This window comes from Monodon monoceros, unplaced genomic scaffold (genome assembly GCF_005190385.1).
Source record: "Monodon monoceros isolate NGI ecotype Baffin Bay Population unplaced genomic scaffold, NGI_Narwhal_1 Super_Scaffold_6, whole genome shotgun sequence".
Taxonomy (NCBI): Eukaryota; Metazoa; Chordata; class Mammalia; order Artiodactyla; family Monodontidae; genus Monodon; species Monodon monoceros.
This window is the reverse complement of record NW_021703783.1, coordinates 13762844-13781931: the sequence shown is the minus strand read 5'-3', so window position 1 is coordinate 13781931 and position 19088 is coordinate 13762844. Positions and strand designations below refer to the sequence as shown.

At 35.8% G+C, this 19088-nt stretch overlaps 1 pseudogene; it reads right to left on the bottom strand.

Annotated features, from left to right (window-relative positions):
* Positions 1–292: 292 nt before the first annotated feature.
* The window catches only part of LOC114885452, a 30682-nt pseudogene continuing 11886 nt past the window's right edge, over positions 293–19088 (bottom strand).

Below are 19088 nucleotides of genomic sequence, written 5' to 3'. Positions count from 1 at the left end.
CTCCTGCTGGCCTTGAAGTAGCAGCGAACCTCTCCCCCATCCCTATCTCTGTGAACTAAGGGCGGCAGCCGTCTCCATGGGCCGCAGTCCACGGAGGCCTCAGCAACTGGAGTATATGGATGCTGCCATTAACGTAACAGCTTCAGCCAGCTTCAGTCTCTCTGTTCAAGTTGCAAAACTTGGTCCAGCTTAGATCAGTTGTCTACCCCTAGGAGCTGGCCGGAGGTCAGGGTTAAGTTGCAAGGACTTTGCACATCATTACTTCAGGTCCGCCTCTGTGTTGGGGCTATTCTCAAAGAAGGGCAATTGCTGTGAGCTGGGAATTCACCTGATGGGTATTTGCTACAACCTGTATTCCTATTGATCCTATACAAATGATTCTCTCCAGTTTAAATGAAAAGCCTGAGGGCCGGCTGGGTCTTGGCACCTGGCTCCCTCGGTGATGACAGCTGGGCAGGGTCTGGGCACCTGGCTCTGAGGCGCCGTCAGCTGAGATCTGCCTCTTCAGCCTGGGCACTGGTGGGAGGAGCCAGACTGGGTGCTGGATGAGTGCTCCCCAGTAGGGCGGCCAGCCTGCACAGGCCACTCCCCTCCCACTTAACCAGGGCCTGGACCTCAGAGGGTGAAAGTTGAGCCTTGGGACCTTGCCCTTTCTTTTCAGAACAGAGAGTAACATTTGTTTTGGTGGAGGTTTACAGGAACATCATGACCTGACGGTGACCTGACCTCAAGAACAAAGGCTCTGACACCAAGAAGTGTGCACCAACTAGCCACGCCCCTCCCTCACCTTTCCTATAAAAGGGCTTTGCTGAAAGCTTTTGGGGAGTTCGGGGTTTTTAAGGCATGAGCCACCCTCCTCCTGCATAACCCTGCAATAAACATTTCTATGTTCCAAACTCCGAAGTTTTGGTGGTGTTTGGCCTCACTGTGCATCGGGCACAGGGCCTCGCGTCTGGTAACAGTCCCGTGCTTCTCAGCAGGGGCCGTTCTGGGTGCTGAACTCACAGCTGCAGGCCTCTCACCGGTGTGGTGAGGTTGCGCTTCTCCAGGCCAGCTTGGGTGCAGAAGGTGTAGCCACAGAGGTGGCACTGGAAGGGCTTCTGGCCCACGTGCCTGCTCAGGTGCAGGTTGAGACCTGCCTTCTGGGTAAAGGCGTGGCTGCAGAACTTGCAGACACATGCCCTCTAATTCCTGTGTTTGGCCTTGGTGTGCATCTACAGGCCATTCTTGCTGCACACAGCAGAACTCCTTGCATGCAAACAGCTCCCCGCAGTGCTTAAAAGCCTGGTGCAGCTGCAGTTCCCTTTGGGACAAAAAGAACTTGGCCCGGGTGGGACAGGTATGGAGCTTGGGAGCTCCATGCAGCTTGGTCCCTTTGCTCTGCATGAACTTCTTCTTCATGAGCTGCTGCGAGCAGGCACAACCCTTGAAGGGCATCTCCCCCGTGTGGGATGCCAAGTGTACTGGCAGCTCCATCCTCCAGCAGAAGGTCTCCAGGCACTTCCCACACGTGAAGACTTGTTAGGATTGGTTCAGACAACTCTGGGCTTCATGCTTCAAGATATTCTCCTTTGGAAGATAACACATTCCAAATTTGGGGCGCTAGAAAGTTTTCTCCCCAGTGTGTTTCCTGTTGTGCACTTTTTGATATTTGCTGAGGAACTTTTTGGAAGAAAAAAGAGGGTAAGAGTCTTTCTTTCACCTGCTGTTTAAGTGCCTTGAAGTCAAAATACTCAATGTGCCAAAGTGGCATATTTTGGGGTGTTCTATTCTGATTTTCTTCAAACGGATATAGCTAGCTTCTAGGATTATAGGGTTCTGTACTTATTTTTGTGGTACAGAATGGAGTGGGGAAACAGTACTTAGAATGAAGTATTTCAAGCCTATCCAGAAAAAAAAAAAAAATCCTCTATGTACATGAGAACTGACCAGAAAGTCAGGTTAGGACAGCAGTCAGGGAGGAGCCAATGTATAATGTATGTTATAGAATACTTGGCCCCAAAGAAATTCACAAAGTGTACAGGGGATCTGGTTAGAATTAAACAGATAAATTTGTCTAATATATTGTTTCTAGCTCAGAATCTTGTATGTTTACTGTTGTCTGACAAATATCTCACTATGCAAATTCCTAATCCTTTACCTAATTTTAGGATAAAAGGTGTGTGTGCATACATCTGGAATTATGAAGACAGATTGAGTGAATGCATTTTGTAAAAGCAGGCTCCATCTGACTCACATATGGATGAGAAACCATCTTAGCAGTATGCGCTGGTGGATATGTCTCTGGAATTTTTAATCCTCTTATTTTATTATCATGCTGGTTTATGTTTTAAATGTATTAAAATGGCTTGTGTTTTTATTTCTAAACATCTAATGTAAAAGTCATAACTCACACTGCTCCTTTAAAACACAATTAGAAAAGCATTTCTGGGATTATCATTCAATTTATTACATTCAGTGATATTTTGTTACTTGTACCATAGGACGCTAATAGGCCTCGTGAACTGTATCTAGAATACAAGTTGTACTGCTAGCATATTCCAACCCCTAAGTGCCTTTCATGTCAGCATGAGAGATATAATCAGGCATTTGAAAGCTCCGGCCTATTTATAAAGATACCATCAAAACCTGCCTGATGCAGCTGACTTATGAATCAATTATCTGAACTACACCAAGTGATATATCTATTCTGAAATTTAGAGTCATATATTTGAAGTTAAACTACAAACAGATAAACTATTCAACAGCCTATCATGATTCTTATCTCTACGTCTATATCTGTCAAATGCTGGGAGAAGAAAAGGCAAAATCTTACTGATTTTACTGGGAAGAGTTTTAAAAAATAAATACACAGATACAAGTTCTCTCTCTCTCTTTCTCTCTTGCTCTATCTCCCTCTCTCTCTCTAACACACACACACACACACACACACACACACACCCCTAGCTATTAAATTACTTATGACCCGAGGGAAAATTTAAATAAAATCAAGAGCATGCAAGGGATGACTCTCGTTGTAAAAGGGGAAAAATAACAATAAATAATATTAATTCTCTTAAATTTTATGTCTTAAATGAAATGGCTGAGTATTTCAGTAAATAGAAATGCCACCGTTAGGACAAAAGGTACAAAGTCACTGGGTGCAGAGAGACAACAGTTATGTTTCATCCCAGATGTTGTTGAAAATAAGCCAAACCTAAGACAGATGCGTGTACTTTTGTTTTGTTTTTAGGTGATACCTCACAAGATGTATTCTATTTCAGGATCTACTCTTCATTTCTAAATATTAATGATCTCAGTTTTACTGCTTTGCCTGGTAGAGTTCAGATTTCAGGAACGTTTTATTCATGCTGACCAAAGTCATGAGAGACACGTGCACTAAGATGACAAAGTATTAATGTAAAATGAGGAAATGTAGTAACTTTCAACTACACAATGAGTTATCTTCTCAATAGGAAAACATGTATAAGAGACCAAATTAATATCAGAAGTCTGCTTTTCTCCAAAGAATTAAAATAAAAGAAGCTCAACATTTTACTGCTTCCTTGAAAAAGTGACTTCTGAGGTGAGTAAAAAAAAAAAAAAGAGGCAGTTAGGCAAAAAATGCTGAAAAAGGCCTTTGGAGTATAATACAACACAAGCCAAAGTTTCTGAAGTTGTGTTCCCTCGTCAGAATCTCTTGGCGTTGGGTGGGGTGGGGACGGCCTAAGGAGGTGTAGGAGGTAAAGTTAATTTAAAATGCAAAGTTCTGAGCCCCACCCTGGGTTTACTAAATGAAAATCTGTGGGTATATGATAAGAATCAGTCTGAATATACTTTTTAGTAATTCTTGGCACACTCAAGCTTTTAAACCTTTTTGTCAAAGAAGAATGCAAGAAAAAATCTGGCATGATAAGCAGGAGACAGATCAGGAATGGGTTAGGCATGGTGATTAGGGGTTTGGGATTTACGCTGAAACTAACGGGTACCCATGGGGCAAGGGAGTAATGTGCACACATTTGTGCTTTAAAAATATGATTCTACCTGCAACATAAAGAAAGGCAACATGAAGGAAAGAACGGAATCAGGGAAACCAGAGTTAGGAGGTGGTTGCCATGATCTAACCATGAGGTGGTAGTGACTTGCACTAATAACAATTAACAATAGTAAAAGTCAAAGCTAACATTTGCTGAACAATTATGCACCAGGAAAAGTGCTTTACAAGAATTTCTCACCTATATTTTAAAAGTACCCTATGAGGTACATGGGAACTATTATTATCCTTATACAAACAAAACAGAAAACCTGAACTCAGGGTAATTAAGTACTTTATATAATTAGTAAATGGTAAGACAAGGATTCAGATCCACATCTCTCTGACTCAGCTACCATATTCTTAACAGCTATGTTATTCTGTCTAACAAATGAAGCAGCAGAATAGGGAGCTACATAGAAAGTAGAGTTGATAGGATTGATGGTTGCTTATAGGACAAAAGAGATAGAGAGGATGGAGATGATGCCTGGGATTTGAGGTGGGTTATGATGCTTTACACTGGCACAAATGAATATAATAGGAGTGGGTTAGAAAGGAAAGAGAATATATTTTAATCATGGTTCCAGTCCTCACAATGAGTACAAACAGGTAGGAAAAATCACTTAAAGATCACTTGTCTAGTCTGGCTTTCCCAAGTATCTTCTGCATCCAAATTTGTATTCCATATAAGGATAAAATTTCTAAATGGATTTGAATGGTCATTTCAGTGGAAATTTCATCTTTTTTTCTTCAGTATTTTTAAGTTGCTATGAAAACTTACCATAACTTATATTGCTTCTTGAAAGACTCTATAATATCTTCGTTTTTAGAGAAACACTGAGAAATCATAATGAAGATTAGGCAGCCCCCTTTATCTCATGCTGCCCAGAAATGATCTCTTAAGTATACATCTCTGGGAAGACGTCTGTATGTGACGAATCTAATCTGTGGTTAGAAGAGTAATCTCAGTGCCTAATAATGCCACTCAATTTCCTATTCTTCCATAAACATTTCCAGCATACTCTAGCCAGATATGCTCCTTTTTCTTTTTTCATTCCCTATAGTATTAGTGGTTAATTCTTTCCTTCATACCACTTGGGCTATTTTATAACTGTCTCTTAACACATGAAATATTTCTAGTTCATTATGCTGTTTCTAAGTGGATATATTCAGATTTTTATAAATATATGTATGGAAAAAATTAATCTTTGATAGATGTATTTTTGTCCATTAATAATACTATGAAGACATAATGGTGTAGGACATTTACATGTATGGTCTAAGAATATAATAAGTATGCAAAAATCATTTATTGAAGGGAATGAAATTTCAGAATTATTCAAGTAGGGAATTATATTTTGTATAAAGTAGATGCAGAAAATTTAAGTTGGCACTGATAACCTAGTCCCTGTGATAGAAAATGCCCGTCTTGTAGAAGGGCTTGATATTAAAATGCTCCACTCTATTCTCTGCATTTATTAATGTTTTGGGGGGGATTTTCAAAATGCACTGGATCATTTTGGATAATTGAGTATCCCTTAGTAAAGGGATAGCTAAATTGACCATTATTTACAGAAGCATTGAAGTTGCCATGTAAATATACTTTAGTTATTGAAACATCTCACAATGTAACTGTAAAACACTCTTCTAATTTAAGGTTTATTATATCCTTAGAAATAATGAAAAATATAACAAAAGACACTATAATAGATCTGCCTTTGTACAGGATCTGATCAGAAAGTGCTCTTTCTCACACATTATATGTATTAAAAACAAAATATAAAAGTCAAGAGCTGCAAAAAAAATTCAGTTAATGATGAGTAGGGATGTCATAAAAATTTAAATATTTTATTTGTGGTAAGAAACAAATAAAACCAGTGAACTTCCAGAGATTATTTCTTTAATTTTTAGGTGATAAATATCATGTCTTCAATACTTAATGTTGTCTCATAAATCAAAAGAAAATAAAAACAGCAGCAATGCCATATAAAATGAGTAAGGGTCACAAAGAAGAAAATACAAATAGCCAACGAATAGATCAAAAATCATTCAAGTTCCTCTTAACCAGAGAAATTAAAATACGAAACTGAAAATATTGTTTGGCCTATCATATTGACAAATGTTAAGATGAAGATAATGTTCAATGCCAAAACAAGTACAGTGAGGTTGGCATTTCCATACCCTGCTGGTAGTGTACACATTGATTCAACTTCACATAGTCTGTTTGTCATTATGTATCAAGAGCCTACGTACTAAAAATCTGATTTTCTTCATCTTTGTGTGTGACAATGCGTAGATTTAGTGTTTTATTAAAAAATAATATCAAATTAAAATCACAAAATAACATTTTAAATAACTCTATTATTCACTTTTTTCTGACATAATTGTTACTTTATTACTAAATTTAGAGAGGTGTAGGACAAGAAAATATATGTATGTTCCTTTTTTTTTTCATTTTGGCCAGTTCCACAAAAGTTATACACCCTATGATTTTATATAAATTTTCAAATTTAGAATAGTCAAAACCATACCAAAATTAGTAGGTTGCTTTGAATTTCTATAATTTTTTTTAAAAGTTTAAATTATTTCAGTTACATTTTTATGTGAAAAGGAGAAATAAATTCTGATTTCCTTGTACCATTATGCATAGTTATATTCCATTTGATTACAAAAAGTAAATGTATGCAAATTGTTTTTGAAGTTTAAATGGTATGTTTTGGAGTGGTTATATACAATACTTAAGATATAGTTAATACCCTAAAGAAAGTTCCTTCCTCCCTCCCTCCTTTCCTTCCTTCTTTCTATTTTTTAAAATTTTTAAAAATAACACCCATTGTTTTCCAAACCCAATATTGACTTGGGTCAGAATTATTAGCTCCACTTTAATCATTGTTTCTAATTTTTTTCTTTTAATCGATCATATTTACTTCAAAGCCTAGTCCAAGTTGACTTTTGGTAAGAGTTCTTACCCCCCCCAGTGTACTCTTTTATTATTTATTTGGGTATTTTAAGGATTAAATGTACAACTTGGAAGTTTGAAATTTCTCGTGAACTTGGAGGGGAGTGTAGAAATAATACATAGGGATATTATGCCCCCTTTAATACAATTCCTTCAAGACATACAGAGACACATACACCTCAGTCTTGTGAAATAATATTTGTGTCTTTTTGTTATGAAATACTATTTCAGGAATCATTTTAAAAATTGTTTTCATTTAATGGGAAAAATAAGAAATTTTAAAGTTTTCATTAATTATCTAATTAATACATATTGCTGATTTTATAGATGCTGTGTCTTTAGCATAATATAGTTTATCATTTCAGTTTTATACATTAAAAAATTCCACAAAGTAAATTATAAAGTTACATTTTATCTGATTTTAACCATCTATGTGACAATATTTTTTTTCACATAATCATCTTAAATTTCATTACCTTATTTTATGAGTGTAACACTTATTTAATCAATGCTCTATAGATACACTTTATGTTTTTTCAATTTTGTTATAATAAATAATGCTGTCATATGTATTATCATGCCTGTATTTTTCCATAGAATCATTATATAAATTAGATAACAATCTAGAATAGGAAAATGTCAAATGTTATGCATTGTTTTAAGACTTTTGATACATATTGCCAAATTACTTTCCTGAAAAATCTTCAAACTTATACCATCTCCAGCACTGTATGATAGCACATTTGCTTATCTATTCTTTCTTTGGTTTCTCAGCATCTCCTGCATTTAGTCCCCAGGGGATTTTTCTTATTGTAAAGTGCATTTTCTATGTGTGAAAATATTCAATTCTGTTATGGAAGAAAGGAAAGTGAATGGAATAATTTACGTGGTAAGCAGAGGTAAATTAGTAAACTGTGATGCATTTTAGAAAGACAAAGTAGGTCATATATGTGTGAATACAGAAAGGGATGGAAGAGTGCAGAGATACCTACCTAATATTCACGAGGTACTTGGGACATTAGGTATTCCATGACATACGAAATATATATGAGACATTTAGTATTCCTTTAGTCTTAATTTAGCCAAAGTTTGATGACTCCCATCATGGCCCCACGAATCCTCCACCTAAGAAACACTCAAACCTCACTTTTTATCCTTGCGTCCAAACCATCAGTGGGGAAGGCTTATATAGCAGAAAGACATATGAATATTAAAATCCCCCGGAATCAAGAAGTGTCCTTTCAATTTAATTGCATGATATCCTAAGCCCATTAACTCACCCATCTTTTTTACTTTGCTTTGTGCTGTGTGCTTTAAATTGACTAAAGGAATTCAATTTTCCATGATTTTTTCCTTTTCCTGATCTCTGTGAAACTTGTCTGGTAGGGTGCTTGGAAGCTACCTTTGTGTGAAGGTAATTTCCCACATGACACTTTCTTACTTTTGCAGCTATATATTTAAAATTTTTAAAAATACATTTTAAGGAGGGTAGGGGGTAGAAAAGAAAAGAGAGAGGGAGGGAAAATGGGAGAGAGAGAGAGAAGAAGGTAAGTATTTCCAAGAAGCAGGGTACTAGATTCTAATTTTATCACTAATATATGATATTGTGGACAAGTCACTCACTGTTTTTATTGTGGTTAAACATGCATAACATATGATCTATCTTTTAACAAACTTTTAAGTGTATAGTGCAGTGTTGTTAACTCTACACACAACGTTGTACAGCTGATCTCTAGAAAGTTTTCATCTTGGAAAAGCCACTCACTTTTATAAGTGTTTTTCCTCCGTCTTGGGGGAGTTCTGAGTTTTTAGGAGTGAACTGATGAGAGTATGTTTTTTTTTTTTTTGGCGGTACGCGGGCCTCTCACTGTTGTGGCCTCTCCCGTTGCGGAGCACAGGCTCCGGACGCACAGGCTCAGCAGCCATGGCTCACAGGCCCAGCCGCTCTGCTACATGTGGGATCCTCCCAGAACGGGGCACGAACCCGTGTCCCCTGCATCGGCAGGCGGACTCTCAACCACTGCGCCACCAGGGAAGCCCGAGAGTATGTTTTGAATGGCATAACATTATACATGAGAATAAAAGATTTTGGTATTTTGGTTATCTTATTCTTGGCTTTCTGTTGGTGCACCAAAGTAAACTGTTTAAAAGCACATTTTTAAACACTGATAAGAACTTTCTTCCTTATCCTGTAGTATAACTGCTACCATAGTGAAACAGATGTATTATGTGTAGTCAGAGAAGACAGTGTTTTCAGTTTCACTTTGAATAAATCCATACATGAGGAAGAATGAATCATTCTAGATTCTTTCTTTACTACTGTGGGTTACCAGGAAGCATGCAGAATGTGTTAGCTGCTGCTACTAGAATCATCCCATTATATACATGTCCTATATGAAGATTAAGAAGTATCAATACATAGGAGAAAGCATTCACCACTTTGACAAGTGAGGATGACAAGCTATGGGCACAGGGGTGGTTGTCTAGGCTTAGGAAGAATAATTCTCTAGGTATATAGAGTGAAACTCTTTTCCTTCCATAGGCACCAAATAGTGTTCCTTTACCTTTTTGAACTGAAAGAGGGACCTCACACTTACATGGTAAAATTAAAGTTCCAAGACTCTTAGATCAAGTGGAATACTTTCATAAAACTATTCATTGAGCACAGCCATAAAAGAGATGAACAACTAGTGTAGTTGCCACGAAATAAGCTCTATCAAGCAATAATTTAACTGCAGTCTTGAAATAACTGTGGTTTTATTATTAATGAAGTGTATATTTCTTTAAGAATTCAGAGCTTGGAATTAAAGAATAGAACAGATGCCCCCAGAATTCATTTAATCTATACATTCACTGAGTTTTAATTAAAATCTTATATGCTACTTGCTAAAAGTACTCTTGTGGTAGCTATCGTATGTGTTTTCTAGTTTATGGTTTCACACAAACTAGGACCTAACAGATTCACTACTTCCTCAGAAGAATACCTTGATATAAGGGTCATTAGCTGTACAAGGAGGAAGACAGTGAATTACATAAGCACCTGCAAATTCTACATAAAGAACAGATGACATGCTTGTGTGCATTTCTCTCATACATGAATAAGGAACCCTCGGCAGGCTCTTAAATTTCTATTGACTGAGGTCATAGTCGGGGCTACACATGGATATACCTGCGCCTGCAAGAGGAAATGGTGTCACCTATAGTATAGAAGAGAAAGGACTGGGAAAATAAGCATCAATGCTCACGATACTTATTCTTGAGGAGTTCACTATCAGTGGAAACACCTACAATTAATTCTAACATAACATCCATTCCACTGCTCTAGTTATTGAGCTGTCCTGAAGCCAATTTCAGCATCAACGTATATTCAAAAGAGTCACCAATTTGAAGTCTGCAAAGCACCGAAAAGTAATTTATATCTTCTTAAAATTTCTCAAATAAGTGGCAAAAGAAATTATATCACATGTCACAGAGCAAACCCCCTAAAATTCCACTTACCTTTGCTAGTCTCCCCAAAGTCCTAAATATTACAGATGTCCTCCTACAGTTTTTGTAATTCCATCTAAAACAAAAGTCTTTTCCTCTCTCAAAACACTAGTCCCAACTTGGTAATATTTTCTCCTCTTTCTTTTGTATTATTTTATAGCCTAATTTAATTCTCCCTGACTTGGCAACTCTCCTTCCGTTATCGCAAATAACTCAATAGTTTCAGCTAGAAATCTCCTTATAAAGCAGAGTAAGGGGAAAAGTTTGCTGTTTATCTGGATCACACTAGTGGTATAAAAGTGCCTTGGGACTAGAGGAGTTTTCTTGTCTTCTCTTTAATTTTATTTTTTTCTTTCTTTTCCTTTGCTTTCCTTTCTTTTCTTTTTTCTTTAATTTCCTATTCTTTTTTTTTTCTTTCCTTTTTAGTTTTTCTTTGTTAGGTCTATTTCCCTTATTTTTTTCTCTTGTACAGATCAGAAAATGTTTCACAAAGGGAAATACAAATTGGCCATTTCTCCAGAAGCTTCCTTGCCATTAAAGTCAATAATCTTTACCGTGGCCTGACATGCTTTCTCTATTATCTTCCTGTGTCAACCTATTGGACCTCATCTAGTTACAGAATACAAAGCCATTGAGAATGACTGCAGTTTATTCTTGGTGTTAATTTGGATGATGGTAAATATTGTAATCATGTGAACACCACCAAATATACTCAAAGCACATCCTTTCTCTCTGTCTCTGTCTCTTTCTGTTTCTTTCTCTCTCTCTTCTCTTTCTCTCTACACCTCCTTCTCTTAGGTCACTACTAATGGAATCTTCTAAGCAATAAAATGGACTATATATAAAATGGAAGGAGAAGATGTGAAAAATTAAGCAAGTGGTCACTGGATTTGGGGGAATCTATAGCACTGCCTCACCAGAAGTTCATGAAGATAATGAAGCTGTTTTTAGGCACTCATTCTCTTCTTCTCCTTTAAAACTTTCCACCTTCTATTGGTCTGTAACTTTTACATTTAATATCTACTGGGTGGGAAAATTTGGACATACTTGCTTTTCAAATTAAAGCTTCATACTCAGTAGCCTCGAGATTTGTGGCAATGTGCTAAACTTTGTTGCAGTTGTTGCATCTTGAACATAAAAATAGCAATGTATATTTTATAAAATTGGAGGTGTTAAATCAGCTAGCATATTTAAAGCAACTAGTATACTGTACAACAAGCAAAAGCCAGTCAATAAGTGTTTCTTACCTCTTCATCTACTTTTCTTTATTAAAATATATTTTCTTGAAAGGGTCTAATATCAGGAAATTACACTAAAAAGGGAGTTTTGTGAGTGAATTGCTTGTTCTGAGGGCCTTCAAATTTTAAGCTTTATATGTAATAGTAAAGTATCAAATTTATTCTGTATTAAAGTGGATTCTAAAATGTTTAAGCTGGTAGAATTGAGATACAGTTTCTTTCAGTAAGTCTTATCTGTAGGAGGTGATAATACAGTTGACTCTTGAACAATGGCGAGGGTTAGAGGTGACAACCCCTTGTGAAATAAAAAATCCACGTAAAATTTTACAGTTGGCCCTCTGTTTCCAAGCTTCCACATCCATGGATTCAACCAATCATGCATCATGTAGTACTGTAGTATGTATTTATTGAAAAAAATCTGTGTATAAGTGGACCTGAGCAGTTCAAACCTGTGTTGTTCAACTGTCACTCTATTTGAATATTTGGCTCTATTAGTCACAAAAATTCTATCACTATATTATTGTCAATAAAATCATTTAAATATATAATCATGGAAAAAATGAAACATTAGGATTTCCAAATCTTTACCTGGATGTAAATTATCAATGTGTGAAGATCACAGTTTTACCATAAACACAATAATTTTATATCCTATAGAGATTAAGAACCATTAATCTCTATGTCTATTAAAACTTCATAACTAGTTAAGTGCAGTTGTTAAATAATTTCCTTTTATAGTAAAAGCTTTACAATTAACAAGCTAGGCACTGATTCAAGTCATTATCAATTTCCCTGTGATTATTATAGCTTCCATAATAATCTGCATTATATTAACATAGATTAGGCAGCACTTTAAAGACCAGCATCATTAGCTTTAGTTTCACGAAAAGATGACAAGAAACCAGACTTAATTTCATGGAGTCTCATAGTTGCAGAGTAACACCAAAGCTCTCACACAAAAGATGTAAACAAATAATAATGTATATAATTTTGAATGTGACCCTTTCCTGGTTCTAAAACTATCTTTGGGAGCTTAGTACATTAATATTTTTTTACAATTGTCTACTTTTCATTTAGATTTCAAAGTTAAACAGAGTAGCACCTAGAAACTCAGGCAGTTACACATCAGACTTAATTAGTTATGATTTATGTTTATTTTCCAAAGGATGTACATATAAGAAACACAAAAAGACTCCCAGAAGTAAAGTCCAAGATATAACAGTAATGCATCAGATATATTGTAAATGTAGTTGAATCTAGACAAACAATGACAGTGTAAAACAGTAAGAATATTATGTCAGTTGAATAGATAAATGTTCAAAACAGGATTAGAATGCTAGAAAAGAGCATGAATTTTCAGAAGAAGATTAAGTAAAATAATTAACTTTATATATTGTTAAGTTACAAATGTATTTATGATTTTTGCCTTGGGAATTTTCAGCTCTGATTAAGATATGGTACTTAACAGCAGATGAGCATTCCCATCTAGTATAGATAAACATAAATAAAATGCATACAATAAATAAAATAAAATACATCAAATATAGCTAACATACAGAAAAAAATACCTGAAGGAGGGTTGCTGGGGTCAAAAGAACTCGAGAATATTCTGGGAGAAAAAACTTGGAGATGAAAGATGGCTTCTGAAACACTTAACAACCTGTGGGCATTTGCTAAGCCCAGGCATTTGAATAAACTGGAAGTCCATTACAAAATCCAAGAGAAGTTACTGAGAAAGAGCAGAGAAAATCAAAGACTTTGGATTTTTACCTAGTAGGGAAAGCACCCCACAGAGTACATCATATTCTTAGTTAAAAACAAAAAGAAAACAAAAACTTAGAAAGCAATATAAATCAGAGGTAGATTAAACCTTACTAGAACTTCACCCCCTTTAATTTATCATAATCTGGTTGGATTAAGATGATCAGTCACTGCTCTATCTGTACAGTGAAACGAAAGATAGGCTTTTCCCAGATATAGAAAATAACATTTGAAAATATGATATGAAACTCTACAATATTTTAGAGTCATAATATCTGAAATTCAATCAGAAGTTAAAAAGCATGGCAAAAGACAGTATCGTAAGGACAAAAACCAAGAGGAAAACAGAAAATATAAATGGACATCTATGTAATGCAGACAGATGTAGATTCTTTTATTATATATATATTTATCTTTAGGCAAAATGACTCATTAACAGAGTCTAACATTAGATTAGATACAGCAGATGATAGGATTACAGAACTAAATATTATGACAATGGAAGATGTTTGAACATTTGCATAGAGAAAAATTATAAACATTGGGGAAAAAGTGTCAGAGTAAATGTCAGACTCAGAAAGAAGGTCTAACATTAATATTGATGAAGTCCAGGAATAGAGGACATGGAATGTGGGGAAAAATTAATATAAGAACCATTAATATTAGAAAATAGTAGAATACTTCATACTAGAAAATATTGGAAAAATTAGTTAAAACACCCTCAAGAAGTACTGACAAACTCAATAAATATGAATACAGTAAAAATTACATCTAAGTACATACTGTTAAGACCATTGAAAATCGAAGATTAACAAAATAAAAGCAGACGGAGAAACAGTCACTTGTCCTTCAAAGCAGCAACCATGAAACTGACAGCTGACTTTTTCATGGGTGTGATGGAAGCCAGAGGAAAGTTGAATTAAATCTTCAACATGCTGATAGGAACCACCCTCAACCTATAAATCTATATAGTGAAAATATTTTTCAAAAGTAAAGGTAAATATTTGCAAATGGTATATCTGGTAAAGGGTTAGTATCCAAAATATACAAAGAACTCATACAACTCAGCATTGAAAAAACAACCTGATTACTAAAAATGGGCAAAGGACTCAAATAGACAGTTTTCCAAAGAAGACATACAAGGGGTAGCAGGCACATGAAAAAATGCTCAGTGCTACTAATAATTAGGAAGATGCAAATCAAAACCATAATAATTGAGATATCACTTCATTCTTGTCAGAAAGGCTATTATCAAAAAGACAAAACAATAACAAGAGTTGGCAAGAATGTGGAGAAAAGGGAACTCTCATTCACTATTGCTGAAAATGTAGATTGGTTCAGCCACTATGGAAAAACAGTATGGAAATTCCTCAAAAACTTAAAAATAGAACTACTATACAATTTAGCAATTCCACTCCTGGATTTTCTCCAAAGAAAAGGAAAACACTCATTAGAAAAGATACATGCACTCCAATGTTCACAACAGCATTATTTACAATAGTTAAGATATAGAGTTATGGAAGCAACCTAAGTGTCCATCAATAGATGAATGGATAAAGAAGATTTTATATATATATATATATATATATATATATATACACACACACACACATATGGTATATACATATATATCATAAAAAATGAAATATTGCCATTTGCCAAAACATAGATGGACCTAGAGGGTATTATGCTAAGTGTAGTAAGTCAGACAGAGAAAGACAAATACTGAATGATTTCACTTATATGTAGAATCTAAAAACCAAAAGAAATGAAACATAATTAAATAGGAACAGAGTCATAGATAAAGAAACTAAGCAGATGGTTGCCACAGGGGGAGCGGGGATGAAGGGAGGAGAGAAATAGGGAAAGGAGATTAAGAGGTACAAACTTTCAGTTACAAAATAATTGTGCCACGTGTATGAAATGTACAATGTGGGAAATATAGGCATAGCTAATTAATTAATATGTGGAAAAAATCGGAACTTGCTTTTACAGAGTGATTGTTATTTTAGGAATTTTTCTATGTGGTTGGATATTTTACACATGTAACGATAATCATAGGTATTATAGTAACATAATAGTGAACCACTTGGAATCAACAATGAGGCACTGGGTAGTTAATTTACATATTTTCTGCTTCATCTTTCTCCACGCTTGTCAAAGAACATATTTTCGTCTCCATCTTACATGTGAAGAACTGATACTCAGGGACATATTCAAATGGTTTGACTAGTGAGTGGCAAATTGGACTCAAACTATTCTAACTCCAAGACCTCACATTTTTAAAAGGGTGGTGGATCATGAGCCCATAACTAATAATACTGCAGAAAATAGCATAGCCTAAGCTATAGTATCCCTCTATGAACAACATGATCACTTTTTGCAGGTGCAGCTGAAAGCAAAATTAATTTACTTTCCAGGGACTATATAGGTGGTGAGAGTCCTATCTAAAATTTTTGAGATTCCGATTCAACCATCTGACTAAACTTGATTTCAATCCACTACAACTTTCTCCTCATCAAGCAGAAATAAATTGATTCTGACCAACTGGGTCTTTCCAGGTCCCACTTCTCTTCATCCTCTGTTGTTTTTACTCAGTATCACCTTTACTTTGCTGATAATCTGATCCTGATTTCAGGCTCTTCTTCTAAGCACAAGGACCCATCTTGTTCTATAATCCGCTCTCCATTTGAGTTCTAGGTAGGGTCATTTGGTTGCAAGGAGCAGAGACTCATTCCAGCTGCTTTAATAAACATGTGATTTATAATTAGGAATCACATGGACTGAACCTGGAAGAAGAATTCTTTCAGTAAATGAAACACCTCTGGAGACCAGCTTCATTTCTATTTCTTTCCCAAGAAGTGGTATTGAAGATAGCTTCACTTCAGTCCTCACTAGAGTGACCTACAAGTTTGTGTTCTTGGAAAATATTTTCATTCGTCTTCTGTAAAATACAGATGATAGTAACACCTACTCTATAGGCTTGTGATAATTAAATGATTTTAGTACATCTAAAGCAGTTAAATTTTGACTGGGTCATCATAAACCCTAGGTATGTGTGAACTTTGCTACTGCTTTGCATAGATTTCAAAGTCACTTTTTTTCTTCATTTTTTTGTTGATGTGAAATTCACATAAAAGTTACCATTACAAATTCACATTCACCATTTTAGTAAATTTGTATGCAGTACCTTCAACATGTTATGCAACCACCACCTCTACCTAGTTCTAAACCATTTTTTATCACCCCCAAAAGAAAACTCCATACCTACCGAGCAATCTATCTCCATTCTCAGCTCACTCCAGAGCCATTTTTTAAAAACTGTGGTAAATAAAAAAATTAAAAAAAAAAAAACTGTGGTAAAAATGAGTAACATGGAATTTACCATCTTAACCATTTTTAAGTGTACAGTTCAATGTTAACCGGGTTCACACTGTTGTACAACAAACCTCTAGGAGTTTTTCATCTTATAAAACTGAAACTCTGCACCCATTCACCAACAATTGCCCACACTTACCCCAGTCTTTGGCAGCCACCATTCCACTTATAAGTTTGACTGCTTTAGATACTTTGCACAGGTGGAATCCTACACTATTTGTCCTATTGTGACCAGCTTATTTCCCTTGGCATAATACCCTCTGGGTTCATCAGTGTTGGAGCATCTGGCAGGATTTTCTTCTTCTTTTTAAATTAAGGCTGAATAATATTCTATTGTGTATTTATACCACATTTTCTTTATCCATTCATCTGACAATGGACATTCAGATTGCTACCACTTCTTGGCTACTGTGAATAATGCTACAATGTGCTCACAGCCACTTTTGAGTTTTTACTTTGTCTGCAAGTTCTCATTATTCTTCTCCTCTTACTACACACTTACATATTGTTTCTTTCCAATTCTTAATATCTTTCTCTACCTCACAGGTTTTGCTTATAATACCATTCTTAAGTTAATCATTATTAGTCTGATTTCATTACAGGATATCACAAAGCGTCAAATTTTGGTGGCAGATTTATTACTTTTGTGTATACGTTATGATGGTTTCAGTAGCAAGATATAGACAAATGCAACTCAAACTGGGATTTGTTCACATGAACAAATATCCAGGAGCAGAAGCTCATGAATGAGGCTTTTCTGTGGATCTCAGCTTTGCCCTCCATTTTCAACTGGCTTCTTTATCATGGTAACAAGATGACTTCTGTCAATTCAGGGCCTAAAGGCTTCCTCCTTCACAGAAAAAGAGAGGACTTCTTTCCTTTATCAACAATAAATCTCGAGTTTTCCTTTGACTGGTTTGAAGTAGAACAAGTATTTATGGCTAAAGTGACCATCTCCACACCTACACTGCAGCTAAGGGGTTTTGGCATACATCGAATGATTTAGCCTAGTCGGGGACGCCCTCTGGAAATTCAGAGCCTCATTAAGAAGACATAAAGGGGAAATGAATGTTGGAGAAGCAACCAAAAACAACCTACTTGCTCGGAATATTTTTCCTCCAACGATAGCTTCCAATGTCCTGTTGCTGTCATCTTGTTAAGTCGGTACAATCATGCTTTCTGAGTTTTCTAGTGGTTCTATCACATCATGCTTTTATTTACGGTCACAGTTCTTCAGGAACTGTGTATTCAGAATGCTCTGACATTATGCAGGATAGAAACACTTTGAGGGTAACTGCAAAATATCATACTCTTATCTTGATATCAGTTATTGTGGCCAAGCACTGAGGCAATTAATAGACTCAGAAACATTGTCTTGACCTGGGGCATTTCTGATACATCCCGAGAGCATCTTTGTAGGAAAGTGAGGATTTTCTTTCTCTCCTGGTTCCCAAACTCAGGTGCATAACTCACCCTTATTTATCTAGGAAGGGAACACATGAGGTTTGCATACAATTCAGAAAAGTGAATGATGCTCTGGTGTGAAAATTAAACTAGTATATCTCTGGATTATATTCACATCTGTGTTCACTCACGCTACCTTGCACTAAATAATAAATACTAAACTTATTGTTATTATTCTCATTTTACAGATCAAGTTACTGGGGCTCTGAGTTATAACTCTTGTTATAAGAAAAAAAAATCACTTAATTTGTGTTGCAAGAAGTGAAGCAGCGATTAGAACTTCAGTCTTTCGATTTCCAAATCCTCCTGTTGTCTGTTTTAGAGGAATTTCACTCTTGGCAGTCTTCTTTATCATGTTCCAGAAGTGTAATGTTATTTATAGTAATCTATTGTCTTACTTGAGCCTGTAGGTACCGTTTGGGAAGGTATTTCTTTACTTTGGATGTTGAAAACTTCTAGAATGTGCTGGCAGTGGACACACTGTCATTGTCAACTATTTTGCCAGGCTCTTTATTTTTTAAATTTTTATTTATTTATTTATTTAACATCTTTATTAGTATAATTGCTTTACAATGGTGTGTTAGTTTCTGCTTTATAACAAAGTGAATCAGCTATACACATACATATATCCCCATGTCTCTTCCCTCCTGCGTCTCCCTCCCTCCCACCCCTCTTATCCCACCCCTCTAGGTGGTCACAAAGCACCGAGCTGATCTCCCTGTGCTATGTGGCTGCTTCCCACCAGCTATCGGTTTTACATTTGGTAGTGTATACATGTCCATGCCACTCT